Source organism: Urocitellus parryii, chromosome 7 (assembly GCF_045843805.1).
Source record: "Urocitellus parryii isolate mUroPar1 chromosome 7, mUroPar1.hap1, whole genome shotgun sequence".
Lineage (NCBI taxonomy): Eukaryota > Metazoa > Chordata > Mammalia > Rodentia > Sciuridae > Urocitellus > Urocitellus parryii.
This window is the reverse complement of record NC_135537.1, coordinates 5,982,332-6,006,262: the sequence shown is the minus strand read 5'-3', so window position 1 is coordinate 6,006,262 and position 23,931 is coordinate 5,982,332.

Below are 23,931 nucleotides of genomic sequence, written 5' to 3'. Positions count from 1 at the left end.
TACATGTATAGCAAAGAATAATTGAATGGAAATTTAATATTTTACACAGTTATAGGCAGAGCATACACACAAGAGAACAATGAGAAAATAGGGAATTAGTCTTTATAGCCCTAATAGATTCATTCAGAACGTTTTGGGAGAGATTAGATCCTGAGGGCTCTGGCCTCATCAGTGGATTAATCCATTGGTAGACAACCAGTCTATTGGAGGTGGTGGGAACTGCAGGAGATGCGACCTGATTGAAGGAAGTAAGTCACTTCTTTAGGAAGCAGCAGAATATAAATCATTCTCATGCACAATCAAAGCATTCATCAGAAAATATCATATATTAGGTCACAAAACAAGTCAATAAATTTACGAAGATTGAAATCATAATCAAGTATCTTTACTACTAGTATTGCACAGAACCAGAAACCAATAGGAAGAAATGTGAAAATCTCCCAAATATGAGGGTATTAAAGAGCATTCTTCTGAAACACTAACAAGCAAAGAAAAACGAAGACATATCATGATAAAAAATGGAAAGAGTACATATTAAAAGTTATGTGTGTTACTTATATTTCCATTGCTATAACCAACAGCTAAGATATCAGCTTAAAAAGATGAAAAGCCCCTTCTGACTCACGGTGTGGGAGGTTCTAGCTCATGATTGGTTGGCTGTGTTGCCTTTGGGCCTGTGGTCAGGCAGCCTGTCACCGAGAGAGCACGTGGTGCAGCAAGCTGCTTGCCCATGACAGCTGGAAAGCAAAGAGAGTGTGCAAGTCAGCTTTTCATCACTGTGACCTAAATACCTGACAAGAACAACTGCGAGCAGGAAATATTTTGGCTCATAGTATTAGAGATTTCAATGCATGGTTGACTGGCTCTTTTGCTCTGGTTCTGAGGTAAGGTACAACATCATGGCGGAAGGATGTAGCAGAGGAAAGATTCTCAGCTCATGGTGACCAGGAAGCAGAGAGTGAGAGAGACAAAGAGACATAAATGCAATAGGAGACAGAGCAGGGGCAAGAAAGATCCTTCCAGCACATGACCCCTGTGACTTACTTCCTTCAATCAGGTGGTATCTCCTGCAGTTCCCACCACCTCCAATAGACTGTTGTCTACCAATGGATTAATCCACCGATGAGGCCAGAGCCCTCAGGATCTAATCTCCCCAAAGCCCTAGTGCTGAGCATTGTTGCATTGGGGCCCAAGCCTCGACACTCAGTCTTGGGACATCACTTCATATCCATAACAGGGAGAGAGGCAGAAAGGGTCCAGGGTCCCAAATCCCCTTCAAGGGCACATCTCCAGTGACCAAATTTCCTTTCATTAGGCCCCACCTAATGCCTCCACCATCTTCCACAGTGCCATAGTCTGAAGACCAGTTTTTAACACATGGCCTCAGGAGGACTTTTGATATCCAAACTACAGCATATAGGAGGCAGCCAAAGCAGTTCTAAGAGTGAAATTTATTATTAAAAAAATAAGAATAAAAAAACAAACAAAAAAAAATTCTCAGAGAGTACACCTTTAGGGCTGTTGATCTAACTCAGTGATAGAACCCTTGCCTAGATACGCCAGGCCCTGGGTTCAATCACAGGCACTGACAAAAAGAAAAAGCCTAACTTTACACTTTAAAAACTAGGAAAAGAAGAGAAAACTAAACCCAAAAATAGAGGCAAGAAAGAAATAACAAAAATAACACAGAAATAAATGCATACAAAACATGAACATGGTAGAAAACATCAATGAATCTATGAGTTGGTTATATCAAGTTCACCATGTGAAAGTAAGTGTAGAAAAGCATTTGGCAAAATCCAACATACTTTAATGATAAAACCTCAGCAAATTAATTATAAAGGGAATTTAATTCAACATAATAAAGACCAGATACGACGACCCTACAGTTTTTTTTATATGCAATATTGAGTGGGTCAAAGGAGGTTTGGATTGAAACTGCATTGAAATGAATATTTTATTGAACATTTTAAAATCTGTGCTCAGGAGAGATTTTGGCCTGTACTTTCCACATAATATCTACATCTTTTTTTGGTTAAAAATAGACATTACATGAGAACTTTTGAGTCCAGAGAATGAGTTGGAGAGAATTCTCTCTAATTCTATCTTCTTGAAAATATTGTAGAGATTTGGTTCAATTTCCTCCTTAAATATTTGCTTAAATATTGCCAGTAAACCTACCTGGGCCTATTAATACCTGTCTTCATGTTAGTAACTATTTACCATTGTTTTAAAACACAACACTTGCACTTTCAGGCTGTTTACTTCTTAGGTGAGTTTTGGCCGATTGTATCTTTCAAGAAACAGATCCTCTTCATCAGAGTCATCTCATTTGTGGGCATGGAGTTTTTCATAGCTTTCTTTTATTGTTGTTTTGATGTCCCTAATCTTTGTAATAGCCCTCATTTTATTTCTCATGTTCATAATTTGTGTTTCCCATTTCTCTCTTCATTATTCTGGCAATAGGCTTATCCATTTTGTTGATCTCCTGAAGCAGCCATTTTTTTTTATTTCATTGATTTTTCAATTTTCTCAATTATTTCATGTTTTGGATTTGAGTGACTTTAAATATGAAGTAGACTTCATAAAGTAATACTTGTGTTCATCAAATTCACTGCTAAAAACATGAATAGTCAAGCCACAGCCTGGAAAAAAAATATTCACAGTGTGTGGATGTGATAAGTGCCACAAAGAACTTCACCATAAAGACAGTAGAACAGGTACCATTAAAAAATATAGACAACATATTTTAACAAAACATTCACAAAGAAAGATTGCTCTCTAAACCAATAAAAGTGTTATTCTTGCCATTCAGGAAATGCAAAGTATTTCCCTGTATATGGGTGTATTGGATAGAATCTTCACACATTTATGTACTCTGAACACTAAAAGTTTGCAGCACATGAAATGACTTGGATTTTAACAGTTTTGGTAGGTGTGTAAAATTATAAAATCACATTGGGAAATGATTAATGGTATATATATATACCATTTTATATATATATATATATATATATATATATATATATATACATCCACACACATATATAACCTCTGCAATGTAATATATACATATCTATGCATAACTTCATACTGGGCAGTTATGCTATTAGAATATTTTCATGTAAAGATGCATACAAGCACAATTTAAATAGCTTTGTTCATGGTGGCCTACAGGTGAAAGTAACCCAAATATCCATCAATAGGAGAATTGATAAAATAGCATTGTGTATTATATAATGGGAGATGATTCACTAATGATGATAAATAGAACTGTTGGTACCTGAAATAACATAAGTGAAATAAATATCATTATGCTGAATAAAAGAATATGGAAGCAAAAAAAAAAAAAATATATATATATATATATATATATATATATATATATATATATATATATCTTGTGGATTTCTAAAACAGGATAATCAAATGTGTGCTGATACAAACCAGAAGGTGGCCACATCACTGTGGAGACTAACTGATAAAAAGTATGAGGAAATTTCAGGATATTAAAAATGTTTTATTTTTATATTGGTCTTCAAAACTAGTCAATCTTATGTTTGTTCTTTCAGTGTGTATGTAGCATGTTTTAATTTAACAATAATGGTACACAAGTAAATTGCCCTGTCAGAAATGTGTCTAACAACATTGGCTTCATCTGTTTATTGTATGCTACTTTGCAGATATTTGTGACATGTCTTTTTTATATCCTTTGGATGTGTAGTCTCAGTGGTCAGTGTTAACACCTTTCTAAAAAGCAAGGTGTGTGTGATTTGGAGACAGGTGTAACTGTGGATGTGGCTGGCTCTTCCTATATCTGGGAATGTTAGGTTGGACAAATTCCTTCTGAACTCCAGAATACCATCTCCTCACCTGAAACAGGGTTTTTGTAGGGTTGTAGTGAGAGAAAAGAACATAGAGCATCAGGAAAATTATAGTTGCTCAATAACAAACAGTATATTTTTATTGAAAGAATACATGTATCTAGATATTTACTAACAACATTACTTCTTTTACCTTAATCCTTACAATGTTCCTGTCTGTTAGAAGTTATTGTCATCCTTTTGGTGAAGATAAGAATTTGAATATAGCCACATAACTTGCTCATATCACTCAGTACTAAATGGCAGAGCTGGTTTTCTGCTCTTGGGAGCTGGACTCCGGCTGCTCTTGCAGTCTGACTTTCTTCCCCTGCCTCTGATGATGATTATTGCTATTATTACCCATCTATCTTCCCCATTAATCTGATGTCATTTCTTTACACAGTTGATAACCTTGGCTCTAATTTACCTTTTCAGTTTAGGGTGCTCACAAGTCCAAGGACATTCTCTTTGTTGAATATCTCCAGTGTTTAAAATTGCTGATTTTGCTCTGAACTCAGGTAATGCCCAGTGAGCTGGGATGGACCAGTCTTTTTGACATAATCTTCCTTAAACACATGGCTGTGTGCTTCAGTTGATTTAGTCTCCTCTCTTTCCTTGAATTGTGACCTGCAAGGGGTTCCTAGAGCACATTTCTTGCAGGGTTCTTAGACACTGAGCAAACAGCCCAGAGTTGACAACATCTAACATTTGGACTGGGTGCTTTGGTGGTTGCTAATACTGACAGCCAACAGTGGAGCTTACCCTTCCTAAATCCAAGCCATCTAGTGCCCCTTGGTGGTAGGTGACATTCCCAAACTCATACTGATATCTACCTTCTTCCTCTGCCTTCTCTGTCTCCTCCCCTGAGATCATATGGGAATACTGCTTTAAAAATTCAGCTATGGTTAGTATAAGTGATAACAGGAGGCTTTGACTAATACAGCACAATCAATTTTCTATTTAAAGAGGAATACTAAATATGCCCATAATACTAGTGAGTTTCAATCAATTTCTTTCTAACACTACAGAGCTAAGTAAAGACAGTGTATGACCAATGAGGCAGTCACCCCAGGGACAGCACTTAGGGCCACTAAAAATCTGCATGATCAGGAGCATTACTTTAATGCAATATTTAAAATTGAAGTGAATGCAACAGAGTTAGTGATGAACAAATATTAAAGTTTTCAATAAAGACAGGGTCATTTTGATGATCTCCATGAGGAAATATATATGAAGCAGCTCTCCTATAATAACAATAAGCCCTGTCTCAACCTTGCTTGAGTGGGATGTACAGGTTTTAATGAATAAGTGGAATATAGAAACGGAAAATTCAGAGCGAGGTGGTAGGCGTATGAAAGGAACAGGCAGCTTGGTGCCGATCATCATCTGAGATGAAATCCTGAAACCCAGAATTAACTGGAGAAGCTGTAACCTCCACGATATCTCTGAAAACAGCATTTGTAGGTCTGAGGGGATGAGGTCTGAACCTCTCTGTGAATGTAAATTCAATGGGATTGGTATTAAAAACAACATAATCTGGAAGATACACGTTAAAAGAAAAGGAAGCAATAAAAGTTTGAATTTGAGCTCTGCTGTTCCTATTTCAGTGCATTGCTGCACGAATTGCATTAAAGACTATTTACAATGTGTTTATTTACAGTATGACCACAATAAACTGCCACATGCCATACTATAATCACATTTATTTCATAGATACACATATGCATACATATATTTTAAAATATTCAGTGTATTGCTTCTTTTTCTTTGCGTACTTATTTTCTTAGTCTCCCTCTAAACATAATTGTTCATAAACTCCCTCCAACTTCTTTGCAGCATTCCCAAGTTTTCTCCACTGGCCCCTCGTGTGATGAAATCGCCAGTGACCCCCTGCCGTGGCCCACCCCCCCCCCCAGTCTTCCCACCTGCTCTCAGGCTGTGAGTTTGGCACAGCCTCTCTCCGCGCCCACTCTCCTCTATGTGTTTGATTTCCCACTCCCCCGGGGTGTTTGGTTTCTCTGTTTCACCCATCTTGGCTCAATATATATTCTAAGAGTGTTTGAAACCATATGAAGTACATCCTTGTGGCTTCATGTGTGTTTTCTTTATCTCCCCCATATTGATATTTTGATGGAGGACATAGTTTCATGGGGAGTGAGCTTCTTTCTGTGTTGTCTGTCAGGACATTGGACCTTGCTTAGCAGATTTCCATCTTGCAGGGCTGCCTATAGAAGGCCTATTCACACGCTCGTGAAACCTGACTTTATTCCCTTCTCTCTGGGACATTTTGAAGAATATCCATCAATTTGGTATTTTGAAATTTCATAGAAAAATGTTTTCGATTCATTTTAGCATTCACTTCACTTTGGAATCTTCTCCTCTTGAAGACTTAACAATTTTTTTCTGTATTATGTGTGATGTGAATTGGTTGTATTTCATTTTGATTTTTTAGAACATTTGAGCAAGTTAGATTATTGTTTTTACCGTACACTCATTCATTTTTGTTTCCTTTTGATGTCTCTTTTCTCTGTGATATCATTTTATCTTGCATTTGATTTTCAGCAAAGGTTTCTTAATATTTCAAATTATATCATCTTGTTCTTGAAATCTCTTCCAGAGCACTATTACTAACATTTTTAAGAACCTATTACTGTTCTCTGAGAGCTTCCATTAAAATACCAGGGTGTTTTTTCCAAGCATATGAGAGCTTCTTCCTTCCCTCTGAAGATTTCTGTTCTGAGATACTGTTTGTACTCTTAACTTCCAGTTTGTGCATGGATGCTGTCTGTTTATCTCCGTTGTTCTCTTATGTCTTGTTCAGATTTGTCAGTACATGCACTAGTTCCTGGTAGTTCTGTCTCTTCCCCTTTCTTCCCTCTGAAACTGAATAATTAAGTTTGCCAATGACAGCTTTCAGGGGGAGAGCTCACTCAATTTTTTTTTCTTTCATAATAACTGTTCATTGAAATTTATTTTTAAGCATATTGTTGACCAAAAATAATTTTTGAGCCCAGATTTTTAGGTTCATATTTGATTGTATCCAATACTTGAGACACATTTTCCCTGTGCCTTCTATTTCTGTTTTACTGATGAGAAATATTTATCATTATTTACTCCTCATTCCTTTGAAAGAATCTGCTTTCTTCTCTCTCCCAATTTTTCCAGTTGTCTCCATTTGTATTTGAGGGGTTTTTTTCACTATAAATTGTTTAATTTTTACTATAGCTTAATATTCAGGATCATTCTCTAATCTAAGGATTCAGGTCTTTCTTCAGTTCTCCAGGAAATAAATGTTCTTTTGCTCTCAAATACCCATTGGATGTGCATTAGGCCATCTCAAGTTTCCTCCCTTGCTTCTTAAAATTCACTTTCATATTTTGGATACATTTCTCTCTCCTCTATTGCCTTGTGAGTTAATTTCTCCAGTGTACCTTATGGTTTTCTAATTCTCCTCTGATTGTTAAATCAGAGAAAAAGTCTTTTTCTAAATAGATGTGTCTGTATGTAGACTTTAATTCTTGCCTTATGTTTTATATTTCTTCCTAATTATTTCAAACATTTTAATGTATTAACATTTGTATTTTACAATTTTAAGTTCTTAAAGTGCTAATTCTCTTGTTTTGTGAATTTTTGCATTTTTTAACATTTTGATGGTTTTGTTTCATAAAATCATTTGCAATTACAATTGTGCCCTAGTTTTAGAGTTATTTCATATTTGAGCTCCTCTGGGGCCTACTTTGTAAATCAGTTCTTTTAAAGCAGCGCCATCTTCTGCTTTCGCAGCCTTCTCTTATGGTTTTCAAAGATACTGGATTGCTTTCATTTTTTGAAGCCAGGTTATTTATACCTTGCTTAATGCAGTGAATGTGTACTTCAACCCTGTACTTGTATGTGGTACCGGGCTAAAACTGTCACTGTTTTTTGACATTATTTTTGAATAAAAGCCAGGGCTCCTGTCTTCTGTATGTATGAATCTCAAAGATCTTTCCTAAAGACCTATATCTGTATGTAAAATTTCCATGGATTACTGTATAATCTCCATGGAGTGCTTCCATGGATTATCTATTGTTAATTTCTGGCATATAGAACTTCTTTCTGGAAATCAGCTATGCATCTTGCTCTATTGATAAATGTTGCTATTTTTAGTATTTATATTTGCTAGTAGCCTCTCCTACAAGTTGGTGTGACATCGTGCTTGAGGTTTTCCCTGTTCTTCAACATCATGCTAAAGTTCCTGACTTACACAGAACTTTTCTGTAGCCAGAATTGTCACAGCTCGTCCTTCTTTGGAATGCCCATTTATTCACAGGTCCCACATGGCTGCATATCTGGCCACATGTTGTTCCCAAGAGAATGTACAGGTGGCTTTTTTCTTCTTTGCTACCAGTGATGCAGAGTGCTTTAAAAGAGGATATGCCTGAATCCAAAATCCAAAGTGTCGGTGAGCTAGTCTCATGGTAGGAGACTCAGTTTCCTATTTAAGGAAGTCTGAAAAAGCTGAGGAATTCTAAACTGAAAGTAGAACCCACCTCAGAGAGCAATTCTTCACGCAAGACCGTCATCCACACCAGGCTTTTGAGCAAGATTTCATGAGTTGACTCCACAGAAGATGTGCCTAAGCCTCTCGGGAAGTACAGGTCCAACATTATAAAGCTGAAACACAGTCAAGTGGAGGAGTGTATTTCTTCTGCTTGGCATAGAATACTTGCCACAATTTCATGGTCCCATGCTATTTCCTTGCTTGTAAAAGTGGTGCTTCTGTGAAAATCAAAGGAGGCATTATGTGAGCAGTTTGTACTTCAACTGTCGAGTCCCTCCTACCTGTGAAAACAGATGATAACAATTATGCAGGGCCACAGAGCCCCATCTCAACAGCAAGAAACCAAGTCTTTTATAACTTGTTGCTAGAGCAACAGCCAAATACTGACCTTGTGCTATTTGGTGTCCTCCAGAAGTTCCTTTTAAGGCAAGCATATTCAGAGGTGAAATTATCATATTATTACAGCTTCAACCTACTCAGTCCATCCTAGTTTGAATGGTCTGACTGGGTGGTAACTGTAGGCAGGTGGGTGTGGCTGGAAATAGTGGGTCACTTTAGTCAGATTTGTTTCTGACAAATCTTAAACCATTGCTCTGGAAGGGTGCATTTTCACGGCGACTCCTTCCTTCCCTCTTTCCGGATCTGGCATTGAGATGAACACTTTTCTCTGCTGGGCTCCTCTCACATCATGCACTGCCTCACTGGGTCCCGGGGAAATGGGCTCAGTCTTCTGAGATCTCAAAACTGTAGCCCCAAATAAACCTTCCCTCCTCTAAATTGCTCTTGTCAGATATTTTGGTAGTAGTGGTGAAAAAAAAAAAAAAGCTGAATTATATACCTTCATTAATTTGCATAGTGACCATCATGATCAACTCATTCTATAAGATTTTTATGGATGGTCAAAAGATTCAGAAAAGCTGGGTCTGAGACAAAGTCTTCATCTCTTATTTCTTCCACAGAGAGTTTTTCTGATGCATCAAACAGGAGGAAAAAAAAAAAAAACAAATATCATGGTCATTTCATCCTAAGCTTTTTGATTGCACTGAGTGGGAGTGCGTCCTGGCCTGTCAGTCTCCTGGAGTTTTAGAACTCTCTCTTCCTGGCTCTGAGCTTCCTTTGCCAGGATTCTTCTCCTAGTCAGGTCTCTACTGAGGCAATGAAAGAGAGATCAGAGGCTATTATCCAGCTCATTCTAGGCAGAAATATCTGTACTATACTGGGCTGGGATAGCTCTATAAGCCCTTTATCGTTGGGAACGCGGAAAACCCTTGCAAATTGAAGTGCAATTATGGCCAATGTACTTCAAAGCAAGTGTATTTACATGTAGGCTAATTAAAGAAATCTTTGAAGAATTCAACATCACAGATGGTACACTAAGAAAAAATGTATATTTGAGTATATCTCTCTTTCTCAATGCTAAATTATACAATAAACAAAACTTCTTTTATAGAATTCTTTCAACTTGTTATGGTAACTAGAATTTAGGGTCAGGAAGAGAATGTATTCTTACCATTATTCCTTCAGCCTAGAGAAATTGAGTTTTAACATCTGATATGAGATTTGAGCGCTTTTGAAAGGGAAGGAGTTTTCTCCATGTCCATGATTCTATCCCCAATACTCTCTTTTCTGAGAAATCTTACTGTGACTTAAACCTTCAACCACTTTCCAGTTGAGCTCACTCTGCAAAAAAGAATGAAACATCAAGTAATTCATACTTCTTTGGACACATCAAAGGCTTTTCTTCTATTTCAGTGAATTTTATTTATTGAACTACTTATTTAAGTAATCTTGGAGGGGTTCATTGAAGCCCTGTTTCATGATCTTGGGGAGTGCCTCAGAGCAGTTTCAACATCTTAAAAAATGGGTCTGAGAAAACACATGTCCTTAGATGACTATCCTGACAGGAACACATAACATCAGACAAAGTTATTAGAAAGTAGCAAACTATCATAGGGTTATTTTCATGTGCATCTTAAATCTTTTCCTTCATATGTTCATTCATTCAGAAATATGAATAATGTATTTTAAAGGTGCCAATGCACACAAGAACTACGAAATCAAATAAGGTATAGTGTTTGTCCTCAGGAATTCAGGGCCGGGACAAAATTAGTCTTATTTCCATAGCGTGCACAGAGTACTGCAGCCTTTCACGGAGCAGCTGATCTCATTATTGAACAACGAGGAGGCACTCAGGTTTGTCTGTGGACCCCCTGCCCTTTTCCTCACCCCAGCTCCATAGTTCCAACTGTGCTTTAGGTTTCCTACTCTTTACCATCTGACTGTCCCTGAATTCTGCTTCCTGCTGTCAAATAAATTACATTGACCAGGCTCTACCTACAGGGAGGATCTGGGCTGAGGCCGGTGGTTCTAGAAGCAGACCTAGAAAGCCAGCCCCCAGAAGGGTTCCTCGACCTGATTCACCATTAGTGAATCTCATCTTTGTTAACAAGCGGCGTAGTGATAGCCCCACCTATACAGTCCATCTTCGCAATTATTAAAACTCTCATTTGAGGCAGAACCAAGATGAGCTTCAGGAAGAAGAGACAACATTGAGTTGTGTTGCAGTCCTATTCTTTGAACTCTGTAAAGCAATGATAATCATCAGGCATTGAGGCTTCCCAGCTTGGGTGCACTTCCCTGAGAAGCTTGCAAAGTGAAACAAGCCAACCAACACACAAAAACAGGCTGAGGGTAGGAAACAATCAGATCCTTCCACTCTACAAAGCCACAGATTCTAAAAGGAAAATTTAAAAATTGTTTTCATGTGAAGAGATTTGGCCGAGCTTCAGTTGCAGGATAAGGATGATCTAACTTCTGTCTGATGATAATGGAACAGTTTTTGACCCACTTCGCTAACCATCCATCTGGGAATGACCAGAGGAAGGGATGCCTGTGTGGAGAATGGGAGAGCAGTGTCTGACACTGGGGTCTCCAATGACCTGGAACCTGCTAATTTGGCCGCACTGGTGGCAGTGGTCCTTCCCACAGCCCTGGGCTCTTCTGGGTTGGATAGGAGCCTGGGTTTCTGGCAGGTAAGCTTTCCACTAGCAGAGGACAAAGGCGCCCCTGAATCTGGAGCTGCACGTTTCTGTGGAGTCACTTTAGGGTTCTCATGTCTGTGCGATACCTTCCTGAGGACGTGGAATACAAAATGGGTAACAGAAAATGACCCCTCTGAGGAGCTGGGGTGCCACTCTGCAGGAGGATGTGCGGCACTGTGTGCAGCCAGGGGAGCTGCACAATGCATTGGTGAGTGGGCAACGGAGGCAGGAGCAGGGCAGTTAGGCTATTAGTGTCACCAAGAAGGAAGGTGCTTATCACCCATCAGTGAAGTAGCCCCCCAAAGCTGCAGTTCTAGCACAAAAGCAAGGAATGACATCAGGAGCTGTCACCCGTTGACGACGGGTGATTTATTGAACCTGAAGTAGGGCACACAGGAGCAACACAAGGCAGACTACATCATATGCCTCTTATGCTCAGTCCCAGACACACATGTTGGTTTCTCAGTCAGGCTGACCATGGCTGCAGCAAATAGCTGAGGGCTCATTGCATCGACACTGTAATAACTCAAGGTCACACCTCATGTCCTTTCCTTACCTTGTGGACCTTCTCTGACATCACAGCACACCTTCATGCACAGCCCAGAGTGCAGAGATGCTAATGTTCCCAGACACAACGGTCACCCATGGGAACAAGTGGCAGTCGGTACCTTCTTCTCTCCTCTTATTTCCCTTCTACAACCTGGGAATGAATGCCACATTACCCAGAAGGTGCTGTTCCTCTCAAGCCTTGGTTACAATAATACCATAATACCCACCACCCCATTATCACAGCCTTAAACTGTGCTGTTCATCTTCTCTAAGTCACTAGATTCCTTTTCCATACTGAGATCTGTGAATGTGAATACTCACCCATCAAGGATTTGCACAGACAAGCAGAGGCCACCTTTTTTTTTTAGCCCTTCTTTCCTCCTGTCTTCTTTTTTCCCTGTCCCACAGCTTTACCTCCTAGTCACCCGGAGAAATACCGGTTCCAACACCCTCCTGTGGAGGAGTGAAGGGAATGCCCTCATTTCCTGCACATGGAAGTAATGTTGAAATTTCTCTATAAATTGCATCAGATAACACAGGCAAATTAGGAGAGACAGGTGGAGACGTTCTGCCTTGTCCCTTTTGTGTCTTTGAGTTATGGCAATAGCCAGCAGGTTCAGAAAGGTGATATTTCACCTGAGGGTTCTGGATCAGAGGTTGTTAGTGAGACGTCTCCATAACAAAGACAAATAACTCAATGGAGTTTGCTATCTTATTAAATTGCAATCAGTTTAGGAGAATAAACTTAATTAGCAAAATAAATTAACAGCAAAAATTTAACCTGTTGGCCTCAAACATTTCTTCAATTTTAATATGGAGTTGGAGGCCTCTTTACAACAATGCTGTGAATTGAGACTAGCCAGCGTTTCATTAAATCCCACTTGCTTCAAGATTTTTCTTGTCTTTATTTTATTTTATTGATTTACTTGTTTTAAGTCAGTTCTATTTAAACACTGGGGGGGGGGCTTATAGAAAAATGTATTTATTGATTTAATTTGGTTCAAATAAATATGTGGTTCTCTATTAATAGGTTCTGAAACAAACATGTTGTTGAGCTACTTAACTATAAGTTCAATTGATAATAAAGATAATAACACCATGTTGAAAAATGATCAAAATTTCCACTTGACTCATTTACTATGATACTTTAAAATGTAAAAATAATAACATTATATATTTTAATTTGTGCATGTTTTATCAAGAAAAAGTACATTTTCATTTTCTCTCAAAGATCTCAAGAGACAGCTTTGCTCAAACTACCTGAAACACAGGCTTTTGCGTCTGTTCAGAGGTTCTTGAGGAAGGAGTTCAGAGTTCTCATCTCTCACATTTGTTTATCTGTTCGACAAAAGCAGCCAACACATTCTTTAGTCTCTGTTGTACAAAGACATTGTGCTCAGTGAAAGAAAATGTGAAAAAAAAAAAGAAAGAAATAGGAGACGGTCTTGTCATGAACAGCCTAGTTGATAAAACAAATATGTGGTAAAAATTTGTATTAAACATACATATGTAAATGATGATGAGAGATGTTGCTTGGAGACGGTGCTGCACTTTCACAAGAACTTTGCTGTCACACATGGAAAGAAATTATTGGGCTCATTAAGTGAAGGGGGGATGGTAACAGTTCAGACAGAGAAAATAATAACACAAAAATAACCCTATACCTTAGCTTGTGTCAGGAACCAATGATTGCTAAAACAGTACAAACTGTGTGCTTTGCTTATTTTCAAAAATAATAGGAGCCCTTGAAAATATCAAACATGAAAACGGCTGAATCAGATTTTCAGTTTAGTAATAGACCTCTGCCATCAGCATGCTTAATGGACTCAAGAATACGGCAGCTAAGAGAGGAAGGACAGTTCCAGGATATGCAATCACCAAACAAATGGATTCGCCAGCTAAGACCTTGGTATGAAGTGGATAAAAGGTAGTTAGAAATTATATTAAGTTAAAAAAAAATACTAGCAGTCACTTACTGAATTTTAAGGTGGTTATCTGAAAGAAGTCTGAGGGAACATCCATATTTCTGAGAGTGTTAATGGGAGGATAATAATCAAAATAGATAAGAAGAAAGTAACAAGTTAAGGAAATACAAAATGAATTTTGAACTTACTAATGAAGAAAGGCCCGAAGGTCTAACACCTGCTAAGGTGTCTAGCAAATGATAAAATAAAGATATCTAAAGACAGAGTTTAGAGTGGATTCAAGGCCTGTGGCAAGTGTTTGCTGGTAATACCTTCAGGACAGCATTAGATGTGGTGGGCAGAAGTGAGCTCTCTGTGGACTGGGATCTGTTCCTGGGAAACTGTTTAAAAAGGTCAAGGGAGAGTGCACAGGGAGGCCACAGTGACCACAGTTGGAGAACAGAGAAATCAGAACATTTCCACCACCTCAAAAATCTTTGGTATGAGAATCACTTTCTTTCATTAGCATTCAACAATAATTACATGTAAATACAAATTTTTATTCTGAATTTTAACCTTGGAATATAAGTGCTTATTGTATGCCCTATCTACTTTACCAGTCAATAATCCAGGGGGCAGAGATGAGGTAAAATAGGTGATAACTTCTCTCTCTGTGTTTTAAAATGTTTCCCACATTTATTTATAATTGTACATGCTCACTAAATATACTTAAAATTCATATAAAACTGATTCATTTACTCTAATATATTATTTTTAAAAAACCAAGTCCCATTTTAGTACACAGGCCACATGTACATGGAAGTGCGAGGTGACTTCCAAGGGTAATGTTGGGAGAGATACTTGATCCAAGTCCTAAGCAGAACTTGCAGGAGCAGGAAAGTGTGGCAGTACTGCAGGGACTGGAAACTGGGGGCAGGAGCAGCAGGGTAGGGAAGAAAGTGGAGACAAACAGCGGGGCAGGGGCGCCGGCCTGTAATCCCAGCAGCTCAGGAGGCTGAGGCAAGAGGATTGCAAGTTCAATGCCAGCCTCAGCAACTTAATGAGGCCCTAAGAAACTTAGAGAGACCCTGTATTAAAATAAAAATAAAAAATCCTTCGGGTGTGGTTTGGTGTTTAAATGCACCTGGACTCAATCCCTGCTATCATTCCCCGATCCAAAAAAAAAAAAAGAGGAGACAAACAGAAGGTGTGGCTCACTGTCCCTTGGGAAGTTCCACATGTAGTGGTTAAGAAGGAGGAAGCACTTGAGAGTGGAAAGGAGAGCCTTCTCCACTGAGCACTCCACCATAACGTACAGATTGCATGCACCAGGAATCAGGGGAAGATGGGAAACAGCCAACCAAATCCCTGTGAGCTATTGTGTGTGCATGTGTGTGTGACTGATGGAAACTCAGATCTGAACCATGCCGAGGGCTTTTGCATTCACTATATTTCATCTGTCCAACCTTCTGAGACTTTTCCTTATTCTCATCTGAGAGAGCATTGCATTGAAGTGCAGAGAGGAAGTCATTTGCCCCAACTCGGTTATCTGCTAAGTTTAAGATGCAGGATAAACATTATCAATATTGTGGTCCAAAAACAGCTCTCTGAAAAGTCACACTCAGTGACATTGCTGTCAAGTGGTTGAAGAAGCAGCAAGCTGACTGTGAAGCCTTTGCTATTACACCTTTGAAACCCTTTGCATAGCTATTTCCTTCCAATGACAGGGAGAGTGTCCCTGGAAAGACACTGCCAGTCCACAGGGTGAGCTGATGAGGGCAGTGGCCTGGATGATGTGAGACACAGCTCACTTTGTAGGACTGGTGCGTGGGATGCCACAAACTCATCTTTAGGCCAGTTTAACTCGGAGTCCTACTAGAGTCTGCACTGAATCTGTGTCAAAGGACCCCTGTGTGCCACACATGCCTGCTCCACAATTGTGCCCTGTCGGGGACTCATGTTGGCATTTTATTGTCTGTGACATTGCTGTCAAGTTTTAGCAATCTGTCCCATTCAGATGTTTCCCTGCGGTTCTAAGGACCATCTGATTTTAGAGTCAGAAAGGACTTAAATAATTATATCATCAAATTCTCTTATAGGTAGGGGAACTGAGACCCAGAACTGTTTCCTGAGCCATGCAGTCACACGTGCTGTTCATGAAGAAGCCATGGTGGTATTTTTAAGATATTTATCTTTGAAACAACTTCAAGTGTAATCCATAAAAATGACTTTCTAAAAACTAACATTTTTTTCTTACAGAACAAAGATTATGAAAGATGATCAACTCTATCTCAATTTAATAGAATACATTTTGTTAAACATATACCATATTGTTAACTCTTCTCATCCCTGGAGATGCACAGATGAAATTTTTTTCACCAATGATGAAACCCCGTGAAGTAACCAACAACTGTGACATAAGGGATGGGTAGTTAGACAAATACATGCACCAAGCACCACAGAACTACAGGGTGAGAAATAAAACACATAATCTTCAAAACTTATACTTGGATTATACATTTTGAATTAAAATAAAATCATACCTAAGAGACCGAACATATTTCTAGCCACCATGATGTAATATTTCTGGCTATCAAACTTAAGTTGCCCTAAAATCAACAAGATAAATTTTATGGAAAATATATTCCAAGTCCATCTAATTCAAAAATCTCAAATTACTTGCTCAAAAATCATGTGATAATAATTTTATGTGCAAAAGACTGGAGTCGATGACATCACTTCAATAAAAAAGCTACAATGAATGAACCTGTTAGTTTGATCTAAGTCATCCCCAGAGGCTCATGTACTTAGAGGCTAGATCCCCAATGCAACAATATCCAGAGATGAGGCTTTTAGGCAGATTGCATCCGTGGATTAATCCATTTAATGAATTAATAACTTGAATAGAGTCGTGGGAAGAGGGACCTAGTAGAAGGAATGAGGTTACTGGGAGTGTGCCTCGGGTGTATCTTCTCTCTAGCCCCTTTCTCTTCATCTTCCTCCTCTCCGGTTTCCACCATGAGCTTGGGTGCTCTCTTCTTTATGCCCTTCCTCCATGATTTCCTAACTGTCCTCAGACCTACAGTAATGGAGCCAGCAGACCATAGACTGAAAGCTCTGAAACTGAGCCAGAGCAAACCATCCATCCTGTAAGTTGGTTTTATTAGGTGTTTGGTTCACAGCAGTGGCAAGCTGACCAACACAGAAACCAAAAGGCTCTGTTTGAGTACGGAAGAGGACAAAACAGTGGTTTATTCATATTTTGTTCATGCTGGACTATAGATCTCTCTGGAACAAAAAGCACATAGTTACAGGAGGGTGGATTATGTGATTTTTCCATTTAACAGAAACAGTGAATATTTTCCCTTTTAAATAAAAACAAAATCAAACAACTGATCATTAAAAAATAAAAATGATAACACTTGCATTTAGAATAAGAAAATTTGTTTTGAAACATTTATTGAGGGTTGGGAAAGCATTTTTGCAATAAGAACAAAAATTCTGATTTGAGTAGAAGAATTTTATCAGGTTGTGATTCTCTTAATTTCTCAGAGTCCTTTCTTGAGTGCAATAAATAATAACTCTTCATTTGTACTGGCCGAGGATTTTTTTTTTTAATTTTCCGAACCTCTTTAGAATGCATTTAAATAGCTTCTGATATGGGGTAATTAAAACTAAATTTTTCATAAAGACATATTCTTCTACTTTTTGAAATACAAGTACTCATTAAGATATTATGAATCTGCTTTTCAAAAGCCCATAATTTCTAATACTACCCTCTTCTCTCTCATCTCAGCTATCTTTGACTAGTTGACTAAGAATACGGATGTCAAGAAATATCTCGTTATTATAATTCCATGGATGCAATGTTTTATGTTTCTTCCCTGTTTTTTTATTCTTTATCTTTTCCTGCGTAGTTTAATTTCAAAATTGTCAACTGCAACCAAGTCACGATTTTCCTGCTTTTGTTTCATTATTTTTTTTATTGTTTTGGTAAAAACACACTCATCCTATTAATTCATCCTATTAATTTTTAAAAAATTAAATATACAATATAAATTTTAAAAGTTAAGTACAGGTATATTGTCCTTAGCTATAGGTACCATGCTGTACAGCAGATCTCCAAAACATATTCATCTTGCAAAACTAAAACTCCACACCTCTTAGACAGCAATTCTCCCATTTCTCCCTCCCTGAAACTCCTGGAATTCACCTCTACTCTCTACTTCTGTGAGTTCGACGGCTTTTATGTGAATGAAATCATTCAGTATCTGTCCTTCTGTGACTGGCTTACTTCACGTGCCCTATGGTTCATCCATGAAGGTTTGTCCATGTGGTCACATAGTCAGGATCCTTCCCTTTTATGGCTAAGAAATATTTCATGGCAGGTGTGTCTCCCACTTCCCTTAGAGACTCATTCACTGACAGACATGTAGGTGTTTCCGTATGTTGACTATTGTTATGAATGATTCTGCAATGAACTTGAGAACGCAAATATCACTTCCAGGTCTTTATTTCTATTGTTTCGGATATATACTCAGGAGTTGGATGGTTGGGTTATATGTAGATCGTGTTTAGTTTTCTGAGGAAACTTTACATGATCTTTCACAATGAGTTCACCAATTTATACTCCCATCAACAGTGTACAGGAGTTCTGATTTCTTTATTTTGTTTCTAACACTTATTATTTTTAATAATAGTTATCCAAACAGATGTAAGAAGACATTTCATGGTGGTTTAGATCTAATTATCCCTGATGATGTTAAACATCTTTTAATAGATCTGTGGGCCACTTGTATGTCATTTTTGGAGGAATACATGCCTACTCAAGTCCTTTGCCAATTTTTTTATTGGATTTTTTAAATATCATTGTAGGAGTTTTAGGAGTTCCTTATATATTTTGGATATTAACCTCTTAGCAGGTATATCATTTAGAATAAGTTCCTAGATCTAAGGAAAAGAAAGTAACTCCTAAGCCTATTGAATACTATAATTATTTGTAAGCAGGTTCCTTTCCCTTTGTGAGACTGCAAGTATTTTCATATAATCATAGATTTGATATATTTACTGGACAGGGACAACAGATACTGTCACTCTGACAGACACTATGGCATTGAACCCCATGTGTCCTGGAAGGTGTAATCCTGCTGAGAGCCAAGGCCGAGTCTGTATGGCCCCTGGCATTTTGCCAACAGTACTGGTTGACAGGCAAGGCATTACTATCAGCTTCTGCCGCTACTTTTGAGTTCTCGCACTACTTTGGAGTTCTCATGGGGATTCCGGGGATTCCCCGAGAGTTCCCATTGGTTGGGGAAGTGCAGGAGGAGGGATTTCCGGGAGACATATTTCCTGCTGGGGGTTCCTGGAAGAGCTGCGTGGCGTTTGGGAGAATTCCCCGGGAGCGTGTGTGAAGTGTTTTCTTGCAGTTCAAAAATAAAGTTTGTTCCTGCTTCAGTGGCTTGTGATTTGTGCCCAGCCAGACTGCGGCATAATCCAAACTTTGTTTCTTCTCTACCTACAAAGTCAGGATGATGGTTTAACAGGTAACTGTAATTAAAAATAGATTCAACTCAGTAGAATTCATAAAATTAGCCTATTTATAATACACACACACAAAAAAAAAATCATTTTTGTTTTTGTTAGTACTGAGGATCATACCCATGGGCATTTTACCACTGAACTATATCTCCAGTCCTTTTTATGTATTTATTTATTTTTATTTTGAGATAGAGTCTCTAATTTGCTGAAGCTGGCCTCGAACTTGCAATTGTCCTGCCTTAGTCTCCTGAGTTGCTGAAATTACAGGTTTCACCACATGAGGCTACATATCATTTTGTTAATATGTTAATCATACATCTCTCTCTCACACACACACACACACACACACATTGTTGTGTAAAATGCATTTGGTCACGCACAGGAGCTAAGTGTCTCTTCTCTCCTTTGCCACATGGGAGATTGCCTAATGAAATATTTTAGGGGTACCCCAAGTTAACACACCTCAGTAAGTGGAGCAACCTGGTCTAAATTCAAGGACCCTGAGTCAGAGCAAGAGCTTTGTTTCATGCCTTTGCCACATTTCTGATTCAGCATCACAAAATTAATGCATGTTCACTATCTTTGTGAGCATTCCCAAGGTGGAAGGGAGATTCTGGAAAGTAGCATTAAGTATTGATGTAGTTAGATCATCTCTGGTGGCTGCAGGATTGAGCAAAGCTTCTCTAGAGAAGACTGGCTTGATAATGAGAAGTATAAACAATATACAGTTTTATATATGGCCACAACTGGGTCACCCAGATTCAGAGGAAATGAATCAAAAAGTATTAAGTTGAACCGAAAAAGAAAAGGAAAGATCACTGAGACATGCTTTCTTTTCAGCTCTAGCTCCTTTTTCTTGTGCCATGACACAGAATTGTTCTTTGTTATTCACTATTGACTTCTTGTGTTGTTAAATCTATTGAATTTGTTTCTTTTGTCACAGTAACAATTTCTTCCTCTTTACTTGTGATTCTTCTTTTTTCTTCTTTTATCTTCTAAAGAATTTTAAGATGCACTTGCATCCATCTAAACCACTGTGGAGAAAATAATGTGACTCTTGATTGGGAAGGGAATAGACCACCAGTCACAGGAACAGCTCTTATTTTTCCCATGTTGGAAATCAGCCAAAACATTGAACCATATTTAAATAACTTATTTGGTTTTTCTATTTGCAGGGTACAACTCAGGTACATAAATTAAAACTAAAAATGTAGTTGTCCATCATGGAAATTGGGTTTGCTTGTCCCTTGTGGAAACAACATATTTTGTTTGTTTTAAGAGAAAAAATACTAGATGGTTATATAGGTATGATGACACTTGACCTGACATTAAAAAAAAACAACAGGAAATCCATGAATAATAAGTGGGTTATTTCTGGATGCTGTTTGTGACCTTTCCACAGCTTTACCCTATCTTGTCCTGAACAACATAGTATGGTATATGGTAAGCAAGGGAAAATAATGACCACATATAACCATGCCTGGGAGGTTACACCAATGTCTTATGCAAAAAATTACTGAGATTTACAGGAAGAACTTCACCCTAAGAGAAGATAGATTTTAGATATACATACTTAGTAGCAAGGGTTTTAAGTAAAATTATTAAATATTTTATTATAGATTTTTTTCTAGCCTAAGCCTTATAGATTCCCACACCTACCAAGAAAGATAAAGGTTCAACTAAAAAATAATAGTGAAGGGGGAGCTGAGGACACTGCTTTGTTCTAGAGTGCTTGACCAGCAGGCATGAGGCCCTTGGTTTGATCCCCAGAACAACATACACACAAAAATAATGGTAAAGAGGAAAGTGGAAAATGCTTGCGAGGGCATGTTTGAAAACAATTATATGAATAATTATGCACATTAGGACAAAGCATTCACATTGTTCAGATGAGCTCAACTACAGGAGACAAGTAAATGGAATTGCCATGTAAATGGAAATAAGAAGTAAATTTGATATAAAATATTTTCAGCTATAAGATTGTGATAGATTTTAAAACTGATATTTAAGTAAATTATTTTACACTGATTTATTCTGTAACTATTACTTACAGGGTACTGACTATGCACCAGGTATCTCCTCAGAAGAGAATGTCATAATACAAATAACAATGCTATTTTTAAAGAACTATCAGAAATACATCCATAGAGGAACTGTTAATAAAACAATAGGTAGTACTTATTTGAAATTTTTACCTGTCATTATCTCTATAAAATGCCCAAAATGCATTTTCTTAAATCCTTAAACATATGGCTTAAACATATTATTCAACTTTCGCAGTCACAGAGACAGAATGTCATGGAGCAGGAGTAAAGCTCCTGTCTGTCTGAGTTGAAAGTACACATTTTTATTAAGGCAACCCTTCCATATGTCCAAGTTCAGAGGTGAGTGGTTTTTACTTTTTAAATTCTGCTTGTATAGAGTAAATATGAACTGATGTTATAATCATGAATTAAAAAAAAAACTCAGTAAAAACTGAATGACTATAAGTAACAAAATAGAAAAAGTCAGAGAGGTGTGTTTCGTCATATCTTGTTTAGAGGTACTCTGAATTCAACTCTGGAGGAGACAAAGGCAAAGGTCCCCAGGACTCCGAGAGGGTCTCTGCCAAGGATGGCATGACCCAGACTTGCTGGGATATAAGAAGGAGAAGCTGACCATGCAGCAGAGAATTCAAGGACAAGGACAGGGATTTGCCTCTCTAACACGTGGAAATAGGCAAGACCCAATAGTGGACTTCCCTTCTCCCCCTCACTAATGTTCCACTTTATGGACTTTTGCCTTACATAATTGAGATACTTTAGATTGTGCTAAAATCCTTGAACTTCTGCAGTAAGAGATAGATAGGACCATGAACAGGTGGGTGGAAGCCAGCATTTGTTACGTGGTGCCGTTTTCAATAACTGTGACAGTACCTTTCAGAAGCATCATCTAGAATACAGATTTTATAATAAACACCTTTTAGGTGCTTCTAGAAAAGTCAGCTCCAGTGGTTAATGGATGGCCGACTCTGACACAGCTGACTCTGACACTCTGACTGCGCACCAATTTGTTTTTCCTGAATTCCACCTGCTCTACCTGAACTTCTTTGCCTTCTCGCCTCCCTTATTATGCCAGAGAAATATTATCCCTACTTTATTATTAGTTCTCATATGTCCTGGCTATACAAAAAAATGACACTGCAATATTTGCTCATGTATTTACTCCATGTAATCAGCTGCTTCAACTCTACTCCTCCAGAAGTTTCTATCCCTTACATTTAAAATGATTGCCCACAATGCTGGTGACCTGGGCTCTTGCTACTCAACATGCTGTCTGAGGACATGACATCAGCAGGGATTGTGAGAAATATGGATGGAAGATAAGTAAAGCAGCTCCCCTGTGACATGCAATCATATCAGAATTAAAGTAGTTCTTAATTATTTTGATGCAATCCAACAAATATGTAGTTGGCACTCACATGTGCTGTTGTGATGTGGACTGATAAAGTAAAAAAACAGTAACAGCTCTAACTAATACGTTGTTTTTCATGATTATTTGACATCATGTAATCTAATGAAAAAGCCCTATTATCCCCCAGTTAGAGATGAGCAAATTTGCAGCACTTATAAGGAGCAGCATTCATTCCAGACTCACCTCATCTCACTGGAGATACAAGCCAGTTGGTTCACTTATCTCTCTTCAAGCCTTTCATGACCTGACAGTAGAAGAAGAAAGCATGGCCAAGGCTGTCTCTCACTGACGATTGTTGAGAGTGCTCGTTGGAGACGCAGTTGCTGTGGTCTCATTTCAATGAGACATGAAATGAGACTAGAGACTGAGGGTAATTTTCATGCAGTAGGAGATTTTTCACTTGGATGGCGCAGGAGAGGGACCTCAGAATGACGTGTGTTGTGATTGAAGACACACAGATGGGCTCTGCAAGGGGTGCTTCTCAGCTCATTGTTCAAATGGTCTCTTCTGTGAACCTAAGTGGAGTCTGTCATGAGTACACCTGTGAGAACTATTAAGAAATTAAAGAAGAGAAATGCAATACATGTCTGGGTTTCACATTCTCTCCATGTTTATCCAGAATAAGCTCAAGTTGCTCCCAAATAAGCAAATGCAGAAAGCTGACACTTAGCACTCCCTAGGAGAGCATTTTGAGGTCTAGGACACTTTACATACAAACTCGGGGTAAGTGAATCTAAAAAGTGGATCCCACTGGGTGTTAAGGGGGGAGGCACACGTAGGGAGTGCCTGTTCCACGCCCTGACGGGCCACAGAACTCACTGCTGCTGACAGGTTTAGCACATTGATGTTCATTGCGGAAGCTGGATTCCTCCGTCCTTGCTAGATTGCCAATTTTGGATGATGCATTGGGAACATGACTGAATAATGGAGGTGTGCACACTTCTGGCCTGTTGGGATCAAGACACTTTTAGAATAAAAGTATAGTGCTTCCAAGAGGTTTCATCCATATTGAAAAAGTGCTGGAGCTCTTGGCTTCAATCCCA